Source organism: Lonchura striata, chromosome 6 (genome assembly GCF_050655825.1).
Source record: "Lonchura striata isolate lonStrDom1 chromosome 6, ASM5065582v1, whole genome shotgun sequence".
Classification (NCBI taxonomy): Eukaryota; Metazoa; Chordata; class Aves; order Passeriformes; family Estrildidae; genus Lonchura; species Lonchura striata.
The window spans coordinates 16,402,622-16,427,187 of NC_140708.1; the positions used below are offsets into that span (position 1 = coordinate 16,402,622).

Consider the following 24,566-nt stretch of genomic DNA (forward strand, 5'->3'; position numbering starts at 1 on the left):
CTGACAGCGCCAGCTCACCCTTTATTGAGCTGGCTGAGCAAAACGTCAGGCAGAGCTTGGCACCCACTTCTGCAAACCCTGAATTCAAACTCTTAACAAAAGCATTTTAAAAAACTCAGAAAAAACAGCCCAGAAAAAAAGCCCAACTTACTCCATTTTTACTATGCGTAGCATATAATTTTTTCTCATAGATTGAGTAGTATTTGCTTCTTTTGGAAAATAAACTTTTTTTTTTAGTGACTTACAGGAGCCTCTGGAAACTGCCTGAAGCAAGTTTTTCCTATGTATAAACATCAGTGTAGGATCTTCAAATCGAAAAGATTAATTGAATCATCATTGCAGGATCATTTCTCTAGAATTTTACATGCACAAAGGATCACTGCCTTCCAGTTCTATTTCAGGAAAGGCATTACCTATTGTCAGTTTTCAGGATCCATTACATTCTGCTCAGCAGTCTACTAATGCATGACTTATACTACTGAGCCATCTCCTTGAGATTTGGCATCTTCTTAACAAGACAGTCCTTGGCAGGAACGTGGCTTTCATGGTAATAAAATAACACAGAGGCTTTTAATTACCTCTGGACAGTCAACCTTCATTGATTGTTCCGTGATTCCATCACGTCAGTGTTTCTGGAAATCACTCATTACAGAGAACCTCTCCAAAAAGTCTGACTCTGCAAGACAGGAAAAAAGCCCTTTTTAGTGACTTAGCAATGATAATGAGAATTATACCAAGTGCCGAAATGAAAGAGAAGAAAGAAAACAACATATAATTATATAAAGGTTTGAAAGAAGAAAAATAAGAGAGAACAGAGAAAGATAAAGGGAAAGGTAAAACCAGGCAGAAAGCAGCAGAATGGGGAAAAAACTCAAGGGCAAATGTAGGAATAACTGTTCCTCTTGCTTCTCCAGAAGCAGAACAGAAGCCTGCCGAATTTCTAAAACCTGGTATATACACAAGGAAGTTCTGTACAATATCCTGTTCTCTAGTCTCCAGGGTCACTTCAGCAGTCAGGATCAGACTTTTCTAGACTGTAAACTGGAGAGGAAACTAGTTTCCATCGACAATGGTTCCTTCAAGTATGTGGATTTTACCAGAAAAGAAAAAAAATCCAAACCCAAAACGCTTAGATGCAAGTCTCTAGATTGATCTTTCTGGAGCTTCACACATACTTTGTGCAAATCACTTGGCAATTTATTTTGGCTAGAGGAGTTAGCTTGTTTTGGCAGCTTACAGTCTCAAAAAAAGCTTTCAGTAACTTTTGTTAACTTCCTTGTATGTGGTTATAAATGAACTTTTTCTCCTCTTCTAAAGTCCCATCAGTATGGGGGGCACACAGAGCTTCAGACAGGATTAAATTTATCAAGTCTGTTGCTACAAATACTGCTTTTCCAGTCTCAAATGTCATCTCAAAATCTAAACACCTGCAAGTCTCTGATATGGTTACATCAATTGCAATTCGTTCAGACAACGATAAAGTCTGTCAAATCTGTTTGGTTTGTGCTGTTTTCCCCTTATCTTTTGCTTTCTCAGAATCTGTGACAGCTTTATGGGAATGCATTATTCCTTGGGAAATGTAAGATCTGCACAGCCTTTTCAGTGAAAGACAGTATTCTTGAGTTCTATAAGCAGTAAAAAAAGATCTGTAAATGGACTTGAGCAATTTTCTTCCCAGTTTCAATGTAAATAACAGGTAACAGGAGACGTGCAGAACTCGCTGCACATCCCCACTGGTTTTGCTTCTGGCACACACTTGCTGCTTTGTGCTGGAGAAATGAAAGTTGCATCATCTTGAGTGCCTGATGAAATCACTGGAAAGAGTGATTTTCTCTTTCGTGCTGGGTTTATTTTGATATCTTCCATCTCACTGGTGGTCTGAAGCCAGTTTCTGATAACCCCCTGGCCACCAGGGTACATATAAACTTTTTAATCTCAGAGTTGCTGCTATATTTAAGCAAGTATTCCAGTTAAAATATTTATCTTCACAATTCTTTTCACAGTAATTTTCCAGGGAATTTCAGACACTGAGAGGGCATCTTTCCAAGTCTGGAAATGAGAGAAGTCAGACAGCAGAAACCCCTCTTCCAGATCGTGAGGTATGAAAACTTGTGACAATCAGGATTTCTGAACCAAGAACTAAGCTGAGGTTTACTTTTGTTCAAAATTCAACCTTCATGAGACTCTAGAACTAAATGAAGAACAAAGTCTATGTCTCCTGAGATTGTCCTGCAATTCTGAAATCTGCAATGCAAGGGAGCTTCAGAGAGGGATTAGAGTACTAATCTGGATCTCAGAAATGCACTCCAAATACAAAGTCACTTATTTCCCTGCAGGCAGATGGCCAATTTTTCCATTATCTTCCCATTTTTAATTATACAACTGATGCAAGAACTGACTCTCAAACAGGACATAAATGTAGTCCTATGGAAAAATTTATTTTCTAAAACCACTTCTACATTTTTTGATGGAATTGGATTTCAGAGGATTTCTAACATGAGAACTACTTTTTAAAAATGAGATTAAGTTTTTTTAATTCATCATATGTCTAGAATTACTTGAAAATTAATCTTTACTTTAGCAACCAATTGCATCCCAAAAATAACTTCCAAGATAGGTAGCTTCTAATATTTCAAAAGAACAACTACAATGTGGCATAATTGCAAAGGATAGTTTGATAGTATACAGAATATAATTACATGGTATTTCATATCTGAGTCATCCTAAGAATAGAAATGGAAGGAAGCAATAAAAATTTCTCAATTACAAGCTTAAAATATTCTAGCCAATAAATTTAAACAGCCAACAACACACTTAACATATGTGGCACAGGCAGCTCCCAGTAAATTATGAAGCACCTGGCAAATATTTTTAATTCCCTTGCACCTAAGTTAATTGCAGATTCCAGCAAGCAATCAGATATGATTAAATTACATTTTTGGAAATTACCACATGTTTCAGGCTGAAGTAAGACAGCTTAAAATAGACCTTTGAAAGGTAGCAGTAATTAGGCAAAGTCTTAATTCTACTCCTCTCAACTTCAAAATTTCAGGGACAAATTCTCCTTTCAGAACACTGTGAAAAGCAATCACCAGCTCTCTACAGGTATATTGAACACAGGATTTTAACCTCCCGTGGAAAAATATTTTTGACCTCACTTATTCTCCAGAAAGAAGCATTTCATAAACAAGAAATCACAGCAGAGCCTATCCTGAACCTGAAGGACTTCTTCCTTCTCCTGCCATAAAAATCCTCAAGCTTCTGTACATACAGCACCAGGAAACTGACTGGCAAAGGATCATAGAACAGAAAAGGTGTTTTTTATGGCACTGAAAAGCACAGAAGACAGCTTTGTAGACCCAAGCTAGATGGCATAACCATGCTGTAATTATTGCTATTAATAACAACCACCACATTTTCTCCTGATTGGTGCTCTGGGTCACTGCATCTTACCTAAAGACTAATGGCATGCACCTGAGGCAGAGAGAAAGTTCACACTCGGAACCCACCTGATGCCATGGGGTCTTTCAGGCTTTTGTAATTGCCAGGAAAATAAAAAGTATATATTAAGCCTTCAAAGAATGTACAAACCTATGTTATGATTAGCAGTACTGTGTACATGGTAAATGTTGAAGAGTTCTAGAAAGAGCTAGGTGGGTTTGTATTTTTAATAATATACTGGTAATACCTCTCCCATTTTTCTCCTTCAATGGAATAAAAGAGTTTTACCACACCAATACTTTGAATAAGAGTTCATATAGTTTAACATAAAGAGCTGGAAAACGCTAAAAGAAAACTGAAAATCTCTGGTTTTATGAGTTGTTCTAAGAGCTCAGGCACTTGGAAAGCAGCAGCAACCAACTAATTTACTTCATATTATATTTTCCCTCTTGCAGCATATCATTTGTTCATCAAATTTGTATTACTGAGCCCCAGAGTGGAATATTTCAGATGAAGACAGAAAGGACAAAGTGTGGGTGGGTAGGCACCGAGTGCTTGTACATGCCAGACTGCCTGATCAGTGAAAAGGAATTACTCATAAATGGGACTTCTGAGACAAATATTAGGCATAACTGTGCTTCCAAGTCCTATAATAAGAGTGACAGCTTTCACTCCATTCCAGGTAGAACTAACCTAAGTAGCACATCATTTTTTTTTCTGATTTCCATGACTCATCTAGCACTAGTAGAGGGCCTGATCTTGCAAGATATATCTTTAGCAGCTGTGAACTTCATCCTGACAGGTCACATGAAAAAGGAGTGATACCCCTACATTAAGCAAGATCAGTTACTTAATGTAATTGATAGGCTGCAGGGGGATCTAGAGGAACTCCCACAGGTCCCCCATGAAAATATATCCATCAGGAAAGGATGGTGTCTTTGACTTTGGGTGAATCAATTACCTTTGGACACTCCTGAATCTTTTCAGTATGAAGAATTTGTAAGTCCCATGGGCAAAACAGTATGTGTGAAGACCTTACTATTTGGGGTTTTTTAACTGGCTGATATCATCAAATGCCAGTATTTAGAAGCCAGTTGCCAGGAAAGAAATATCTAGAATCCCACGGGAAAATATTTCACCCTATACCTGCCTTATCTGCTGGAGATTTAAATTCTGATTAGACCAAATGTTGATACTAATGAGGAGCTTCTCTACTCGGGCATAAACATATGTATTAGTATAAATACATATTGATAGTGTCAATATACATTGATATATGCTAGCTGCCCTTCTTTAAAGGATATATATATACAGACACACAAGAAATGGTTACACATGTGCAAAGATACAAATAAATAGAAGTAAATAGAGGATCTTCTGCAGTGACATCATCTCTCTTTCACTCTCTGAACCATTCTCACTTAACTCGTTGGCTAAACACTGAGGAAGTATTTTGAGCTTTGAAAGGCATCCTGATCAGAACAGCAACAGCAGTAGACATGCAGTGGCATGAACACCACTACCAAAGAGAAATCAAAGAGTCTGAGGAATAAAATTGATGAAGATATTTATTCAAATGACCTCCTCTCTTTTTTCAAGTACCTTCTTTCAACCTATGTAAGAAATACAGCATGCATCTATCTGCACAAGCAAAAGGGTGGAAGGATAAAGCATTCACATTTCTTGTTTTGAAGCCAAAGTTCCCACATTTGTTTTAAAGAGCACTATATATCAAAGTATTACCTAACTTGACTGCGATATCCTCCACAAACAGCACTTGCTGTCAGTTTACACACACAAAGCACTATGGAAACCCAAAGAGAAACAGAGAGAGAACGCTGCAGCTGCCCCAAGAGCAGGCACAGGTGATGTGTGTGCCCTTTGTCTCAATGAACGACTCAGCCACAGGAACATTACCATAGAGAGAGGCAGAAATTACAGAAAGCAATGGAAATCTCCAAGAAAGTCACCTGCTCTTTGCAATGAAAGTGATGGTACAAGCACAAGCTGCCTCTTGCTCTACCACAGTGGCTTTTGAGCCATTCATTGATAGCTAAACTTTAAATTATGTGTCCAAGTCAGTGAATTCCCTTTAATGAACAAACCAGACCAAACCAGTGTTGTCTCCAATGGACGTGTGGTAAGACACATAACTGCAACAGCAGCTTTGCAGATTCCAGAGGCACAAAAGGAACAGATTTTTAAAAACACACATACATGTATATATAAATTATTCATCTTGTCATTCTATAACATGGGCTTAGTATTTGCTCTGCTGCAACTTCCTACATTTTCCATAATAATCTTATGTCACTCTGAGTAATACTTCTCCAGGAAGTTTGCTTTTGAATGGAAAGTTCTTACTCTTGTTAAGCAGAGTTTCTTCAAGGGACTAAAGAGACTAGAAAGTTTTACAGCTGAACCTTCAGGACAAATCTAGATGACACTGACAAATGGAATTTGGTTACCAGGACATTAAGGAAGCTGTGAGTTGGGTCAATCACATACACATGCACACACACACCTGCTGACTGGAAGTATCAGTATCTCAAACCAGTGTGTTTCATTGCCAGAAAGGCCAATAAAGGGATAGTAATGAGAAACAGCTATTCTCATACTTGAGTCTTTCCTTCAATTTATTTACAAAGAACACAGGCACAACAAAGAGGAGAAACTTGAAAGGCTGGCTCCTATTTTAAACCAGGTTGTGCAACAAAGCCTGTAGAATTGCTATTCCAGCGACTTTCCTGAACACTGAATCCTTGCTTTGAAAGTTAAGATCAGTATCTATAGCTTGTAGCTTTTTTTGCAATTTGTATTCAATAGAGCTACCAGAAACCACTCCCTTGAACAATACCTGGTCTTAAAAAAGAGGAAAATCCATTTGACACTAGGCTATTCTTCAACAATATTTCAGTTAATCACAGGGTTAGTCCACCTTATTTATAGGGTACTATACATGAATGATAAATTAGTTTATACTAATTAGAAAACATCTATTTAAAACTAATGTCTAAAAAGCAAATGTAACAAAGTTGGACTTTAATCATACATGCATTGTCTAGTGAAATAAACCTTGGCTCAGCAATTATTTTATTTACATTGGCTTAATACCATTTATTATGGAACAAGATAGCAAATATCGCAAAACTGAAAGTAATCATTTGATTAAAATCATGGCAAAGAGAATTCTAAACTCTCCTTGTGTGGTTCATTTAGAAGCACTTTATCCCTATAATACAGGGGAATATTATCAGTAGAGCTCTTTGTTTAGGTAAGTACAATTAGTTCCCTTGAAGGGCATTCAGGAGCACCCCTGAATACAGGTACACAGGGTTACAGAAAGGCTTTTAAGTAAACACAAGGATAGCAAAGGACTGGCTGGTGTCCCATGGCAGAAAGCTGCTTTAACCCATGGAACTGAACTTCAGAGCACATTTCAGTTCCTTGATAATGTGTGACACTGGAAAATGGCTTGTCTCAATAAAACCAAGTTTCTTACCTCTAAAAGAAAAAAAGTAACAATATTACTTTGTCTCTACTCTACCAATCTAAAAAAATAGACTTTTGGAGAGCATTCTAGATTTTTTTAAATTCACTTTACAAAAACCCCACTCCAAGGCACCCTTTTAGAAAACTGCCACCAGCAGCTGCTTTGTCAGAGCATGGCAAGAGACAAGTAAAAATATTAATCAGTATCAGACATTGACTTATTTATTTAGCATCATACAAAAAGGAATGGATCCCCTAATATACCCAGGTACTGCTTTATGAATTCATCCTTATTTATTCTATCAAAGAACAGATAAAACCAGCTGTCTGAATCTATGCCATGGCATAGGGAAATAGGTTTAGATCTGTGTTTTCTTTCTAAAAGATGTGCATTTTTGTCCCAGAGTCCTTCTATATGCTACCCAATTAACCAACAGCAATATACCAGCCACCAGAAACTGATGCTGAAAAAAAGAACTTCACATTTAGAATAAGCCCTTGAGTTAAAACATTTGCTAGCCAGATAGCACAATGACATGACAAGCCACACCAAAATTGTGTGCATTTTTAAACTCAAAAAAATAATTTAAGAGCAATGGAAACTTCTATGATGAAGGACATTACAGAAGGCAGAAAATCCTGAAGGGTTGGTTTAAACCCCAAAGTAGTTATCTTGCCTAGAATTAAAGCTAAATAAAAGATTTCTTGCCATATCCCACCATCCATAATTTGCTCCCTCCACTCGAAAGCCCCAAACTCAGGACAAAAAACTCAACATAAATGTGGTTAGCACATCAGCTGGGAGGTACACTGGGTGCCTGTGAAGCACACACACACTGCCAGGTTTGACATCAGGAAGGTGAGAACCCATCCAGCCCCCGAGGCAGCAGAAACTCCCACCCAGACACGAAGGGCTGGCACCAGCCCAGGAAGGGCAGGAACCCTGGCACCTGCTGCTGGCCTGGGCTTTTCCCTGCCCATCTGGCAGATTCCCAAGTGAGAGCAGTTTGCTGTCTCCACCAGCTCAGCTGCTGTCTATGAATATTTTAACTCTCATAAAAAATACATTACCTCTACCCTGCACTCCTGACTTTGCAGGGCTGCCAGAGGAATGTGGACAAGCTACCTAATTTCTGTAAAGAACTGCAAGAAACACTGATTTAGGACCAACCTGTTTGGGTCATTTAGTAGATATTTTCTGTATGTACTTGGTTATTCACAGAACAATAATGATAAACTATGTCTTTCTGTAAATTTTGTGTGACGGCATCACTTTCTGGTGCCTTGCCATCTTTTTTCTTCTGGAGAAGAGGTATCAAGACTAAGATTCTTCTTCAATTCCTATTTCAGAACCAACCACCTCAGCCTTTCCAAATACTTCAGAAAAAGGAAACCAATTTAATCTCTAAGACAAAAGTCCCTTAAAGCATTTTTCATTCTCCACATCATCATCATCACTTTCATTCACTGCAAGGCACCTCCTGCATTATCATTGGTTCCCAAGGCTGGCTTCTGGATTTATCAAACCTTTAAGTGCTTTTCTTAGTCACCTTATATATTCATTTATTGACAGTATCTTTATTCCTGCCCCTTGGCTCAAAGGTTCTTGGGCTCTTTGCCTAGCAAACTTCTATATATATATAACTGTCATTTTTATGCAGTCCTGATTTATCAGAAAGGAAAAATTTGAGGTACACTATAGTATATTAATGGCAGATGCACTGTGTATTAAGTCACTTATAATGGGGTTCTTCAGAGATGAAAGCTAAATGCATAAATTAACATGAGAAAAAATTTAGTAGTGAACAGTATCAAAAAGATCTTATGCTATATTAAAAAGATGGCACAAACCCTCTTTATGTATTAATTGTGTGATGACACACACCCTCTTTATTTAATGTATTAATTTTAAAATGCTTTTAATTGTATAAGACTTATTGCACAGCTCAACAGTTGGAACATGATGTTAAGATGGGAAAATTCCATTAAGAAAGTAAATCAGAATCTTCAATAATAGATATGTATGATACCACTTCTTTCCATTCTTTCACTTTTACATTAGCAACTACTCAACTGCTTCACCTCACAAGACAGACAGCAGGTCAGATATTGTACAAGTGACAGCAATCTAATTTCAAAAGTGTCTGCTATTCCCTTAAGATTTGTAATGTCTCTTTTAGTTGTCTGGGCAGATAATTAAAACAGCTTCATGCAACAAATTGGCAGTCACCATGCACAACCAAAGATAAATCACCTTTTTTATGACCTAACATATTATAAAGCCATGACTAGTATGGAAATATACCAAAGCCATGGCATAGAAACATTTGGCTGGCTGAAATCTACCCAGTTCTTCAGCTGATTTTTTTATCCAAGAATACACTTTACATTATTAAGCCATCCTAGTCCTTTCTTTAGAGATTCAATGCTTGCTCTTAAGCAGCCTCACATGGAATGAGTTCTTGACTTTTCATTAACTTTGGTTCACAACCCCTACTTTCCAGGACTGATAAATTCAATTTGTACTGCAGAGGTTGTTTCAGTCCAACCTGTGTAATAGCTGTATTTTTTACCCCACAGCTAGTTGGTCTTTTTTGTTCTACTTCTGGAATAGCATGTTTTTCTAAAAATAACTTATAAAAAATCATCAAACAAGAAATTATTTTAATTTGACAATTTCTGCTTTGCAAGCCAAACAGTGAAAAGAACTAGCTGTTATAACTGGTTGTATATACATTGTTTTAAAAATACAAAAGTGGGGAAATTGTAATAAAATCTGCAACATGTCAATTGGAAAAGGTACGTGCCAAAGAAACACTTGCTTGAGTTGACTTAGTAATAACAGGAAAAGATTTTTGTCTTTCCCCTCTCCACACCCCTTCAAACACATTGCTGTCCTTCCCAGCTTTGTTCTCTCCTTAAATTATTTCCTCCTTCACTGTGGCCATTATGGACTGCTAAAGGGGAGTTGTTTCATTTCTTCACTGAGATCAGCAGGCTACAGAGGAAAATGAAGAGAACCCCTCTCTTCAAAATGGTGAGGAATGATTTCTCTCTGGCAGCAAGCTGAGGAAACAAAGCAGGTAGATTTAGGATGTACTCCCAGCTGCTAATATCAAACTGTAAAGGTAGGATCACTGAGGGAGCTGTGATCATCCCAAATTATGGAGGTGGAGAAGAAAGGGACATGCATTTCACAGGCAATACAGAAAATGGTTTCCCAGGAAGAAGAAGAAGCATTCATGGCATATTGACCTCTCCTCCTTCAGCCCACAGGTGTTCACCCAGCTAAATGCCAACAGCCCAGGACTCACTTGCTTCGTGATTCAGTGAAGTCCTGATGTCAACAGCTGGATTCCAAGTGTGTGAGAAATGCCTGGCTTTTTACAGCTGACCTACTGCAAGGTCCCAGAGTGCTGTGCCTGTTAGTCTGGAGACACCACCTTCAAAACACCTCTGCTGCCAGCAGAGCACTCACAAATTCCCATCTAATTTCAAAAGTAAAACATTTACTCCTTGAAGCCAGCTGACAACATCTAATGCTGTGACCTCCAGAAAGCATGCAGCAAAAATTACCCCAAAACCATGGTATAACAAGAAAGATGTGTCTAGAAAACTGATGTCTGGACTGCAGGGACAGAATGGCCCCTGTCCCTCATGGAAGTGCCTGTGCTGTCCCTCTGCCCTCGGATGGCAAAGTGACAACTACATGTCTGCTTGTTCAAAACTGCAGTTCCTGTGGCAACCATTGCTTCCTGTTGTATCACAGAAAAATCATAAAAACTATAAGTAGGAAAGGCAAGCAGGTTAAAAAGGTTACAGTGTTTTCAACAAAACAGCTTCATACTGTAGCATATACTAGAGTGTAAATAACACAATGAATAATGGAAGATTTATTGCAGAGCAGTAGCAAGGAAAAGGCTATTAGACACTTAGGCATGACTAACATACCTCATGGTTTATTCCTGCTTTTTGCCCCAGTGTCAAATGGGCAGGTATCCACATCCCCAAATTTTTAACAACTGTTACTCAAATTCCTCCTCCTGGGCAGAATTAGGAATACAGCCAAAACCTAGATGAGCAGGAGGGAACAAAGCTACATTGCTACTGCCAGAGGGGATCCACAGAAGCACAAGGGTGATTTGGGCAGGTGCTGCTCTGCTCACCAGCTGACAGCCACCCCCTCCAGGCCTGGCACCTCCACAAACCCCAAACCTCTGCCCAGAAATAACAATCACTGGAGCATGGGGCCTCTCCAGCATGCTGAAGCCCTTCTTCATGGCAGCCATTCCCAATAAGGGCAGCTAGGACTGCCTCAGGCTCCCAGCCTTGGTGATGGCAGCCTGGATTCCCTGCCCGCTTCCTTCACATAGAAGTTTTTGAGAAATACTGACAAGTAATGCCAAGAGAAGTTTGATGGACATCTACCACATTAGCTTTTTGTTGTGTACATTGAGTGTTGGGAAAAGGAGAAAATACAAAGTTCCAAAGACTTTTTCTATGCAAATCTCATTTTTTTTATAACTTTAAATGAGTTTTAAATAAACCTGTTATCAACAGGCATATTATACATGAATAATGCAGAGCATTAGAATTAAATGCAAAATGTGTTTGAAAAGATTAAACAGGGCAGCACTACTGGCTGTCACTTGTTTCACTGAAATACTGCATTCCTTCTACAGTACCATCAAAGCTCATCTTCTCAATACCTTTTTATTTGCTTTACTTCCCTATAATACATTTACATAAAGAATAAAATGTCATAACTTCACACATTGTGAATGGGCTCTGGATAATGAGGCAGGGAGAGTACCTTTGCACTTCATAAAGAAGAGCTCAAAAAAGATTTCTCTGAAGCGGGAAGTTTATTATTGCATAAATTCATCAAATACAGTGAAAACAGTACCACATCTCATAGGATGTGGGCAGTTCTGGAACATTTGGTAGGCTCAGGGCCAGATTTTATCTTGTTCACTCTGATGAAATCCACAGTAAATCTATTTAACTAATTTTGTGTCATCATACCCACAATCAAGTGCAAGTTCCCCATCAAAATATATGGATTTCTTTCCCCTGAGATGTGACATACCAAAGATGACACTAGATACAGCTGTCAAGCCCAGTTCAATGCTTAGGCATGTCACCAAACTGGCATCCAATTCAAATTCCTTCTCAAATGAAGATCCTCTCTTTCTCTTCTTAAAAATTTACTGACACACCAGAATGAGGTGGAATACACTAAGTACGCAGAATTTTAGAACTTAATTATCAACAGCTTTAAATAACACCATAGACCATCACTCATATCTTTGTTTGTAATTTTACAAAACAGTGAAAATAACAGTGCCACCAGTATCAATTCAAGACTAGTTTTGCAAAGTGAACTGGCCAATCCTCAGGTAGCAATCAGTATCTTGGTTTGACACTGCACTTGAAATACAACGGAACAAGTGGTCAGGACCTGGTTTACGGATCAGTAATTCAGTTATTTATTGAACAAAAATAAGTATATCCGCCTGAATCATTCAGCCAAGGTTGTCCATTCTGGAAAGATGGGAAGCCAAATGCTTCTTTACTGTCTCAGCCACAAGGAAATAAATAAACACTGATAAGTTTTATTTCACAGGCAGTAAACAACAGCATAAATCCTTAAAAACTCCACTACCTCCAGCTGTAGAAAAGCAACTTGATAACAGAATCTTTTTTTTAGCATTTTACAGAGCATCAGTGACAGAGGTCTTCAAAGATTAAAAGGGTTGAATTTTGTCACAACTTCACTTGCACCATTCTGTGCACAGCACTGCCCTCTGCATCAGAAGGGATCTTGAGAAAAGCCTCCTCACTTGGAGGAGTTGTGTGTAGTAGATAAATTACACACTAATTAACATGGTGACAGATGAGACACATGTGAGGTTTGTTTGTTTTTTTCCACTTGTTCCTAAAAGCCACAATTGGCCACATGTCAAAACAGACCAGTACTAGACTGCACCCTGCAATCGATGCACAGATATCAGCTCTCACCTGTGTTTCCAGATTTGACATTTCAGGCATAGCTGCTTGGATTCCCTCTTTTTCCCTGTGGGGAGATCAAAATAGTAAACTATTTTCAGTTTGGATTTGTAGCTATTGATTTACAAGATTATATCCATAATTTCTATATATGCTAGAAGATCATTTGCATTCATATAGTTTGAGGACAAAATACTCTTTTCCTACCTGTGAAACTATTAATTTCCTGAGCTGAGCTGCACAGGAAAAATTTCCAAGAACCTGCAATTTTTTATTTTTTATTGCTTCTTCTTCCTTTGGATGGTCCAGCTGTCTGTGTTGACTGCCTTGTCAGACAATGAGCAATGGCTGTAGTTCTGAAGAGAGCAATTATTTTGAACCAAGTTTACAGAAGTCAGCGGCCTAAGCTGACAATACAGAAAAATGAAGTGAATATTCCCATAAATGTAGTGGGCTTGAAAACTTTCCTCATTTACAAGATACAGTGTGGGCTGGCAAATATACATACACCTACTTCATATGTCAACTTTTAAGTTTTAATTGATTTGTGGCCACAATTCTGTAGACTCATTTGGCAAAAGAAATTAAAAACAAATGCTTGTTTAGACAAAATTGCATTATGCTAAGTACATTTTTTTTTCTGTCATAGCATAGAGGTAATAAATACTAGAAGACTAAAGGTTCTGAAAAACAGAACTGTCTTTAGGCCAATATACGTGTCTATGCCACCAAATTCAAGAGAAAATGAGATTAAAATAGTTGTAACCTTGATTAGCCGAAGTGCAGGAAAATGAGCTGGCATGACTGGTGTTTTAAGAACATCATTAAAGGTATCTTCCTGAACAAACACGTTTGTAATTTTCAAGGCCACATTTTCAGAAGCTTTGCTCATTTTCCTCTACTCTTGCAGCTCTAATTTCTGGCTAGTTACAAATAGACATTTTGTACCTACCACAACGCCAAGGTTCAATTCACTAATGAGAACTCAGCTTTAATACATTACCCTTTGTGCTCCATTGCTGGGATTTAAATCCCAGCTGGATGTCCATATTCATGATGAGATTGCAATTTCTGGATTTTGCCACCCTAACATGAAACTTCACTTTTAGCAATAAGAAAAGAGATTGAAAATTCTCTCTGTAAGCATCTGAGATAGTAAGGCTCCAAAAGAATTGTAATTGCTTATTATCCCTATGATCAAGAACTCTGCATTCAATTCTAAAAGATGTATTTCAAGAACATACACAGGATTTATCAGAGCTTTTGTAATTAATAGAAATATTCAGGTGAAGAACTATTCTATGTATGACTCATTGTATGAAATACTTTCTATGAGTATTGCTTTCCAATCAAATTTCTGCCAAAGATGCTCTCAAAGTCTTGGTAAATACTACAGATTTATATCTCATAGATTTATCGTTACATTTTCCATAAAGAGAGATTATATGCTAGTTACTCTGGCTGATGGCTTTTAAGTTACTAATGTATCAAAGCTGAGTTGTGTTTTAATTTTCAGTCCTCTCAAACTAAATTGTAACTTTAAATTATAATTGGTAAATATTGAACTTTGGAAGATTTATTAGACAGATTCTCAGGCTGAAAAACTGAGTTTAGAGCTGTGTCTAAATTATGTTAGTGCTATGCCCTTTCTTCTTGAAAAAGCTAAAGAAGCATAAAATTAATTATTATGTGAACAAACTTCTCAAATACCAAGTATTTGTAATCAACTTGCATTAACTGAAGTCTGTAAAGTATCTGCCTTAATTATGCATCCAGCAGTCACTGGTAAGTAGCTTACTCAGTGATCCGATTGACATTTTTTTGTACCTGATCCCTAATGAGTTACCCTATTACATGTCATTGCCCTACCCAGTTAATACATCAATTTTACATTTTCATTTTGAGGATATAACACACTTTATACCAAGTATTTTTATGCTTCATTTTACAGAGAGAATCACAGACTGGATATGTTCTATGTGATGAAAAATTGTGACATTTGTGTTTCATTATAATATCCTTGCCAGAAAAGCAGATCTGGGAGCAGAAGTAGCCCAGCTATAAAAACACAGAGCAAATTCAGAGAGGGCAGCAGCAATTACTATGCATAACACAAGAGCCAGTATCTTGTCAGAGCCATGGATGTAGGTGATAAATTACATTAGCAAAGGGTTGAAAAATTGCCTTTTTAAAATACAGTAGTAGCTAAAAAGGGAACTGATCCTAACTAGATTAGATTCAAACACAACACTCTTCCTTAAATTAATGATTATAGTACAACACAATATTACACTGCACATGTGGACCTTACTAGAAATTAAAATTTTCTGTCTTCTTGCTCTTTAAAAACAGATACAAAACATATTTGATTTTCTCTGCCTAATATTTGCCTGGGTGACAGCCTCTTCAATACACTAAGGAGCTGAAGGTTGCATCCGAGCTTGTTTCATCTTCCTCTTCCAAAAAGTTCAGTCACAGAACACCCCATTTTTCTCCTTGTCTTGTACATACTCAAGATTCTACTGGAGCCTGCTGGGTTAGATAGGTTGGCTTTCTTTCTTGTTTGAGAACCACCTGCCCTTCTGTCCTGACTTTTTGGATTTTTGTTTTTGTTTTTTGTGGGTTTTTTGAGGGTTTTTTTTTTGTGTTTAGTAGGTTTTTGGTTTTTTGGGGGTTTTTTTTGTTTGGTTTTTTTGGGGGGCATTTTTTGTTGGTTTTTTGTTTTGTTTTGTTTTTTTCAGAACTGTGATTTGCACTTGGGCTGGTTACCAGGGTGATTCAGCAGAACATTTCTGCAGAATGTCCCTAGGTCTTTGATAAGGACTGTTGTAATTTCCCATATATCCTTCTCAGCAGAATCACCTGGCAGCTCCAGGATGGGAAAATGCTGCTCAGTCATCATTGCAGAGTCCCTTACAGAGACAGACAGGTCCAAGCCAGAGTCCCAAAGTGCCTGGTGAGAAACACTGTGAAACTGCAGTGTGTGACCATTCCAAGCTCAAACATGACCTCAGCAAGTGCATAATTTTCTGACCATGGAAATCTGCAAATTAGTTCCAAAAAGCTGCTTGCAGCCTTTCAGGAACAGTAGTTCAGTACCACTCTATAAATAATAGGAAAATGATAAAATTGATTTTTTTTAAAAAGTTATTTTTACCACTGCAGGCTTAGTGCAAAGCCTGAATTTTCTTAGCAAATACAGAGTATTAGCATTACAGGAAAGCAGTACTGGTAAATTATCAAAGACAAAAAACGTTTCCCAAATTCTGCTAAGTCATCAAATTCCGTCCACTAGATATCTAAGCAAAGGGCTAAAAAATAGCATGATCACATATGTTCACATGGCAGCAGAGCACCTTTTCCTCCTCTGCCATCCACAGCTAATGTAAATCTGCCTGATGATGTGAAATTTCATTATCATTCCATTTGCTGAAAGCAAATCAAAGTAACAGTCAAAGTATTTCCTTTATGATGTAGGTAGGGAGGTTCCTTTCAACACTGAACTACAGATTAGAATAGACTTCTAAAATACTGTATTTTTTTCCTGGTCTTTTGGAGTTCTGTTTCTGTGTTCTGCACACTAAATCAAATTCCTACCCTCAAAGCTGTAGCAAAGGAATTGAATAACATAGCATATTAAAGGGACATTCCCCAGCTTAAAAGATTTACACAGTGCAAAATGTCCTAAAAATAGAAATGACCATAACTTCTTTTCTTCTTAGTTTTTATTAGGAAAGTCAACTATTCCTAAAGAAAACTCTCCCATGTACTGCTGTTTGAAGTGGGTGTAGGGCATTGTGACCCTAATACAGTGAACAAAGTTCACAGAGACAGTTGTGATAAATTACATGGATTACAGCAGAAATAGGAAGCAATGAATCATTCAGTATCTTGGATCTTAGTTTCACTGTAGTCCCCTTCGCTACCCACTTGTGAGATCCCAGTCCAGAAAATAATGTGGACAGTTCTAATGCTCCAATAAAACCTTTTTTCAGTAGCCATCACTTCCTCTTCCTGCTGCTTAGTCAATTATACTGAAAAACTATATTAAAACAGAGAGAATTGACAATCTGGACTACATGTGGTTTAGCTACACCATGGTTAGACCAGCAAAACCCAAACCATTTTAGAGTCACACTAAAGCATGCAAACTAGTTTTAAAGAGAACAATCTTAATTACCTATTAAACCAAACATATCAGTGCTTAAATGGCACAGAGAGTAAACATATCAGATTTCAATGTAAGATAAAACATATTCCAACAACAACAAAAAATAGTATAAAAAATAAATAAAGTCACTCAAATAACTCTGACACCCCTCCCTATCACATGGAGTGAAGGAGACCCAAAAAAGAGCTGCATTGGCTCTTTAAACTCTGGCCATCCTAAAAATATCAGGGAGCTGAGACAGAGTTGGCAAAAAAATGGCATATTTGGGACTTGCAGGCCCCCAGGAGTGCAGAGCAATACAAGTGGTTCTGGGAAACAAAACAGCTACTGCCAAGTCCCATGGTCTGTGAGCTGATGGCACTGGTGGCTGGGGTGCACCTTTTATTTCAGCTTCATCCCAAAGAAATACTGGTTTTGGGTTTGTGACTTCTCTGTAGCATGACTTGAAGTATGGGGAGGGGAAATTCAACTTCAAATCCTCAATATTCATCTCAGCTACTGATGCTGACACACCCATAGTGGTATAAAGAGGAAAATCCTCTGCAGCTGTGGTGGAATCAAACAAGAGCAAGTTCTCCTGCTATAGAGCCTCCTTCTCCCATTACAGTTTGGCAATAAATGTACCCAGATAAATTCTACTCAAAGATGTAGTTTTCTCAAAGGACAGGAGACACCTACCCAATTTTCTTACAGTGGACAGCTACTTAGAATTGGCTAAAAAGTAAGGGCAAAGAATTAAAATGTAACAACTATGTGGAAGAAAACAAATTACTCCTAATGAAAATTGGAACAACAACAAGACTATGCACAAATATTATAGATATTTTGGCTGTGAACAGATATATGCAAAGAGAGGAAAAAGAGAAAACTTCCAGTGCAGATAACCTCAAATAACTTTGCATTTCCTTAATATTTTTGAGTTTGTGAGGGGGGGTAAACACTGAATGCCTCCAGTTTTGTCATGAATATTTCACACATTTTTAAGACTAACAACACTTACATACATCAGAGGGGTGCTATGAAACTTAATGTTTGCAAATCGCTGTGAGACATGGATGAAAGGTGCTACAAAACAGCAATATCTGGTTGGCAAAATTTCCAGCACAAATCTTCAGCTGGTGTTAATTGTCTGTTCCACTCTAAAGTCACTGAAGCTATCTAATTTATAAGCACCTGTTCCTCAAATCAAATGAGCTTTGTAAGAGGACAAATACCATTCTGATTAGAAAGCTATTTGCAGAATAAAAGACCGGTTTATCAATATTAATGTAGTACTGACTGAATTCTATGATACACTTTACTTTTGAGAGGTGACTTAAACTGCAGTCAAGGTCTTCATGTTTGTTTTTTAACAAGTGCCTGACAACCTTAAAAAGGCAATAGTGTAGTTACTGACAGGCTCTGTCTTGTTTTCCTGTATTTCAAGCACAGACACAGCGATCAGCACCCACAGTGCAAGCGCAGAGAAGGAGGTGGACCCTTGGTGCACTGTCACCCTGCAGAGGGACACGGACAAGGGGAGCAGGTGCCCCTGCTCATGCCCACCCAGCAGCTGAGACGACAGAACAAAGCTCTCCTCTATTCCCTGTGGCTTTGTCAGTGAAGAATTTGTGATGCTCAGAAGACTACCAAAAACCACCCTGCGATTCCTGGGCTCATGACTCACTCCTGCAGGTGCAAGCGGTTTCCAGGGTGACACATTCCCGGGCTCCAGGCTCAGAATCCTGTGTGATTTCCTACCACTCCTGGTGACAAGCTGCTGCACCAGAAGCCAGGATTCCTTCTGTGAGAGCTCAAGCAATTAACCCAGGAGACATGCACTGAGAGAGCTTGTAATGGGAGTAAAGTATCAAAACCATGTTGGTTCGCTGCCTGTGTGTTTAATACCATCTGTCAGGATTAGCTATTATGGCTGCTTTCTGAGGCCAGAGTGCTTTCAAAAAGTTGCAATTTTCTGAACAACAGGGAGCACTTCTTGCTAAGCTAATATGAGGATTTTTGTAATGGCCAGCTTTGCAGCACCTCACAAGTATTTCTTGAAAACAGTTTTTATGTTTAGCCTCCCTCTCTCACCTGCCCCTCCACAAGCCAACAAAAACACAAGCTTTCTTTCAAGTAGTTACTTTTCAAGCTTAAAAGTCAAATATAACCCAAAGTGCATTTAAGACTAAAATACCAATCCTTGCACATTAAAAGATCAAAGAACAAATGTAAGAAACCAGGTGAACAAAGCAGACCAGCTCGTCGTATTCATTCTAAAGCTCTTTGAAGACCCTGTGCATCTCTCCTTGGGGACTATATTTGAAATTCTGTCACAGATATTCTGTGATAGATATCACTACACCTGCAACCCTAAATTTTTCCCATTTCCTTACAACTGCAGATTCAAAACATCATTAATACTGCTATTTAGAAAAATTGTATCTGTAGTTTTACTACACCTAAATGTCTCTAAACTGACAGAAGTTAGCAACAATCACGCACTTCAAAAGATTAAAATGATGAAAAAAAAATTATACGCACCCTTCCTTAGGGGTCCCCAAGCACTTAGGGAAAGTATGATTTAACCATTGTGCCTCTCTGCAGTCACATTATTCTTATTTTTTCAAAGGGGAAAATGTGTGAGAAGAATAAGGGCATTCCCTAAGGTCGCTCAACTAGGCAGCTGCAGCACAGGGAGTTTAATTTATATCTGAATTCTAGTCTACAGTTCTGTTCCCCGAAATAACTAAACTTTCCAAGTTACATAGCACTGTATGTTCCTACACCGCCTTGTACTTTTCACTTTTGTGCCATTTGGGAAAATACCATATATACATTTTGACTCATTGCAGCACTGTCTCAACTTCAAAGAATTTTGAGCATAATTAAGAGGTTTTCTTATAATGGAGGTGATTGCAATAAAATGCAATACAGCTAAGAGCCATGGAACGCAATTCTGACACCATTCAGTGGAGATTTTGCAGGTTATGAAACACACAAAATCATGATCATAAATGCAATTAACTGAAAGAGCAATACATTTACATTTGTCTCACAAGACCATTACGGTAGAGGGAGTGTCCTTTTGTGGAAGCCGTGTTATCAACTGATTCTTTTTCCCTTAAGACGCAAATGATAAAAACCCCATTCACTTCATAGATTAAAAGATGCACAAGATGTAAAATATATAATCAATAATCTCAATTATCACCAAAATAAATGCCTCCACACTCTCTAATTTACTAGCAGAAAACATGCTGTAAAAGCCTAGACAAAAAAAAAAAAAAAGCCAGCATAAGATAGCTGCATTTTAATTTAGACTTTGACAAGTCTTAGCACAGATTGCTTGAATGATTCCTTCTGTTGAACAGGGACATATGCTGGCCAAGAGTCAGAGTGCCAAAATACAGCCCTAAGAGGAGCAGACTTAGACACTCTTGTTCTGCCTCATTCAAACCTGTAGTCTGTTTCTTTTCCTTGTAGTCTTAATTTCCTGTTTGCAATCCTGGTTTCTTAGAAGTGAAAATGAGTGCTGTTGCTGTGACACACTGGGCTGAGGGGTGTCAGGGTCACTTGGCAAGACCCCAGCAGTGTGAAAGTCCTTTTTCCCCAGCCCAGCCACTGAAGAAGAGGTCTGGAATGTGTGAAGCTGAGTTTTCAAGGGTGTTTATTTTTCCTAATCTATAATATTTTCTCTCTGACCTGCCAAGGTCCAGCTAGCACAGAAGCCATGGCAGTCTCCTTCCCACCCCAGGCAGCTCCCACATTATATACCCAAAATTACATGTACCATGTTTACATTCCATACCAATACCTAAAATCTACGTTGGACAAGGTGTCCCTATCCTAAACCAATAGAAAAATGTCACCATCACACCAAGACATGGAGGACAAGAAGAAGGAAGAAGAAGCTAGGGCACGCCCAGATTCTTCCTTCTTGTACCCCTGAATTTCATTCTTAAAAAATCCCAAAATTCTACTTTTCCACCCTGTGTAAATTTCTCCATTACACTATCCAAACCCTTTTTGCTTGTAATTCCTCATATAAGATCAGCAGCCTCTCCCATGGGCTAAAATCCAATCCACAGGTGTTTTTGATTTGCTGCCAAGGTTCCTGGGCTCTTTGCCAGGGGCTCGAGTCATCCCGGGCAGCCAGAGGGATGCTCTGGACTCCAACAAAGGGGAATGGGAAGGCTTCAGAGAATCCATTCTACTCTGCCATATGAACAGTTAGAAAGGTTTAGACACACCTAACACCACAAATAATGTCCCATTTGGAGAGGGGAAACCAATAAACCTTACCTAATGAATTCCAGTTCAGCAAGGCTGCTTGAATTCAACTGTCATCACAAAAAGATAAAAATCAAGACAGTAAGATGGACATGGGAGCACCTTTAAGAAAATCTGGGCAGATCTCCTGAAAAGATTTTTTTTTTTTTTTTTGAAGCTTGGAACAAATCTCAGCCAAATTTTGAGCATCCTGGGGCCAGCCTGCAGTCTAGGATTGGAAACACACAGTACTGTAGAATTAGGTAAACTGCTACTAGGAAAGGTTTTTCTGAGGAAGTAAAAGCATAATCAGAATGCAATTCTTTTCCTGTACAGCTCCCATACAGTTGATCCATATTATAAGAAGCCACAAGAATATGATCACTTTAAGGCAAACAGATGCCAACTTTTGAATTTTAAATTTCTTAGCATCTTCCAGTTATGCTGTACCCCTGCAAGAAAATCTTTCAGCCTACAGTAAGCTTGGCATTTTTCTTTGGGCTTCATTACCCTCTTAAAAATAGTCTGCAGATCTGGAAGGAAACTGCACTTTAAGATCAAAATGCCACCAAGGAAATTTAACAAACTCTTGTCTCCTGAGAAGGTAACAAAGCAACTCAAAGCAAAAACATGAAGAGAAGGATTTGGTCTTAGAATTGAACAGAGGACTCCATTGGGGTACTTTGTAGTGTGGCTCAACAGGGCAGGGATTTCACCTCATGCATACAAACTTTGCAAAACGCTAACTAGTAAAAAACTTCATAAATGGGTGCCAATCTCCTCCACAGGGCAGCATTGATGACTCCTGTACACAATACAGCTGGCATACAGGACACAAGCCATCCCCACAACAGAAGTTAAATCCTAATAACAAATCAGTTCAGATAACATCCCTAAATATGGCCTTGATTTTGCAAGTCACCTGGTGCACATACCTAAATTTTAAATCCTGAAATTAAAAAATTAATTTTACATATCAAAACCAACGAGATCTTGACTTGCTGAAGCACTTTGTTAGACTTAGGTCTTTATTGTGATTTACTTTGGCCTTTTCATTTTTGTTTTTCATAAACACATTGAGTAACACTGTTAGGGAAAAATATCCCCAAACCCAAATCCACAAGCCAGAAGAAATTTGCAGAAGAAATCTAGTGAGATCTACCACCTAGTTTGTAGATAAACATTCTACCAGAATACATTCTGTATTTCTTGTCAAAATATGAAGTCAAGTTTTTCCACAGTAAATACTTTATCTATAAACAAATAGTTTGACATGTTTTGGAAAGAAACTCAATTTTTTAAATTCTGGTTTTCTTAAAAAAACAGATCACTGTTGAAATTATGCAAGATTTGCCTCCAACATCTGCTGTTGCTGATAACTTTTGAAGGGCTTGTTTAACATCCTTGTTGCCAGTGTAGCATGACCTCCTTGTTTGTTGTGTTCAGATTTCTGTTTTCTGGAGCTAAAGGTTAAAAGTTAGAACTAATATTTCAAATCTTCCAGGAAAGCGGAGGCTCCTCCACAGATTCTGGAGCTTTATTCCTTTTCAAATGAAAAGGGAATAAAGACTGTCCTTTTTAAATAGCATGACCACACAGTACAAAGGTTGACTTTACACACCTTGTTTTCTAAATCTATATGATGGCAGTATTGTGCCACTCTACACAAATGAGAGAAAAAAGGACTTTCATTACCCTGATCTTTCAGGTTACTCTTACATATTTCAGATTTGATTTTCCTTGTTGCTGTAGCAGTAATTTGAATTATTTTTACAAGTGCAGAGCCAAACCAGGGGCTTTCCAGGTATACTTTAAGCACTGTGGGGACAGCCCCCCTACACCAAGTTCTCCTGTTTATACACTACAACATTGCAGTTCATGGCTCTATCGACTCATACAGTCAAGTTCAATTTGATGCTCACCCTAAGCTACATCTTCCCCTCCATCAATTCTTCATTTCCATCTCCTAATCAGCACTCTCTGCATTTATATTTATACATTTGATTAACTGCTCCCAAAGGGATCACAATGGCATTTACTCGTTTTCAGCTTCACTCTTCCGATTTGCTGACTGCTCTCTACTGTTCTTTGTCCACCTCAAAATTAAATATGCTTCCCATTATTTGTATCATCAATATATTTCAGCAGATTTTCCTGGAAAACTGCATAACATAACATTGGAATAAGAACCATCAAGCTGGAGTGAGAATTTTGCTCGTCACAAACTTTCATATTTGAAGGTTTTTATTCAAGGTTTTCATTTTTGCTCTCAACCAAAGAGAATTCCTCTGTCAGAGGAAGCCAGACATAAAATTTTGGCTAACTTCCTTTATGTGCAAAAAGATTTGCATGCTCTCTTCTTTCTTCCCAAGAAGAGGAAGCTTCTTTTTCCATTATGAACCACAACTTATGAAAAATGATTCCCCATGAATAATACAGGACTATCAAAACCATCAAATGGCCACTTAAGAGGGCATTATTTTTCCCAGAAGGATCACTTTTCATAAGAGAAAACTGTTTACTTTCTTGCTACTGAAAGTACTTGTTTCTGTATACATTGTCCTAAATTTTCAACAGTTCAGGATATACTGCAAATGTAAATGAGCTTATGCAGAGATCTTTGGTTTGTCTGTGATATTTACTTCAATTAACATTGCTTTTTTGTCTTTCAATAGCAAAGCTACTGGAATTTTCAATTAAAATTGACCCATCTCCTTCTGCCTATCTGCTGCTATTGCTTTTTTCCCTCCTGCCTACAGACAGGAAATGGATACAGTTACAGTTAATCGTAATATCTTGCACCATTAGACAGATTACAGAGCATGCCAATTTAGTCAGTTTTACTGCTCCCCTGTGGGTTACCCACCTCTGTCATCCACAGCTATCTGTACCTGAATTTTTCATGGCAGAAGTTTGAAATTCAGTAGCAAGCTGTATAGAATATATCTGTTTCTGACAGCATGTACTCTTCCCAGAATCAAGATTAAAGATGTTTTGATGCCTAAAATGTGCCTTGGAATACTCTCAACATAAAGCCACCAGCTAAGAGAATATGCAAACCATGCAAAACTCTACTGCTTGGCTCTGCCTGAGAAGGAAAGCAGAATTTTGTGATTATATGTCCATTTGATGTATAATCGCTCAAAGAAGGAGCAATAGTAATCACAGAGGTGAAGCATATCCTACCACTTTCCACCCGGTG

The 24,566-nt window shown here is 38.1% G+C and overlaps 1 long non-coding RNA gene across 1 annotated transcript in view; it reads left to right on the forward strand.

The window, feature by feature from the left end:
- The window catches only part of LOC146767038 (uncharacterized), a 98,518-nt gene extending 80,163 nt beyond the window's left edge, over positions 1–18,355 (forward strand). Inside the window, exon 3 of the long non-coding RNA XR_014956277.1 lies at positions 2,004–18,355. This is a non-coding gene — a long non-coding RNA (uncharacterized LOC146767038). The remainder of the gene's footprint in view (positions 1–2,003) is intronic.
- The last annotated feature ends 6,211 nt before the right edge of the window (positions 18,356–24,566 follow it).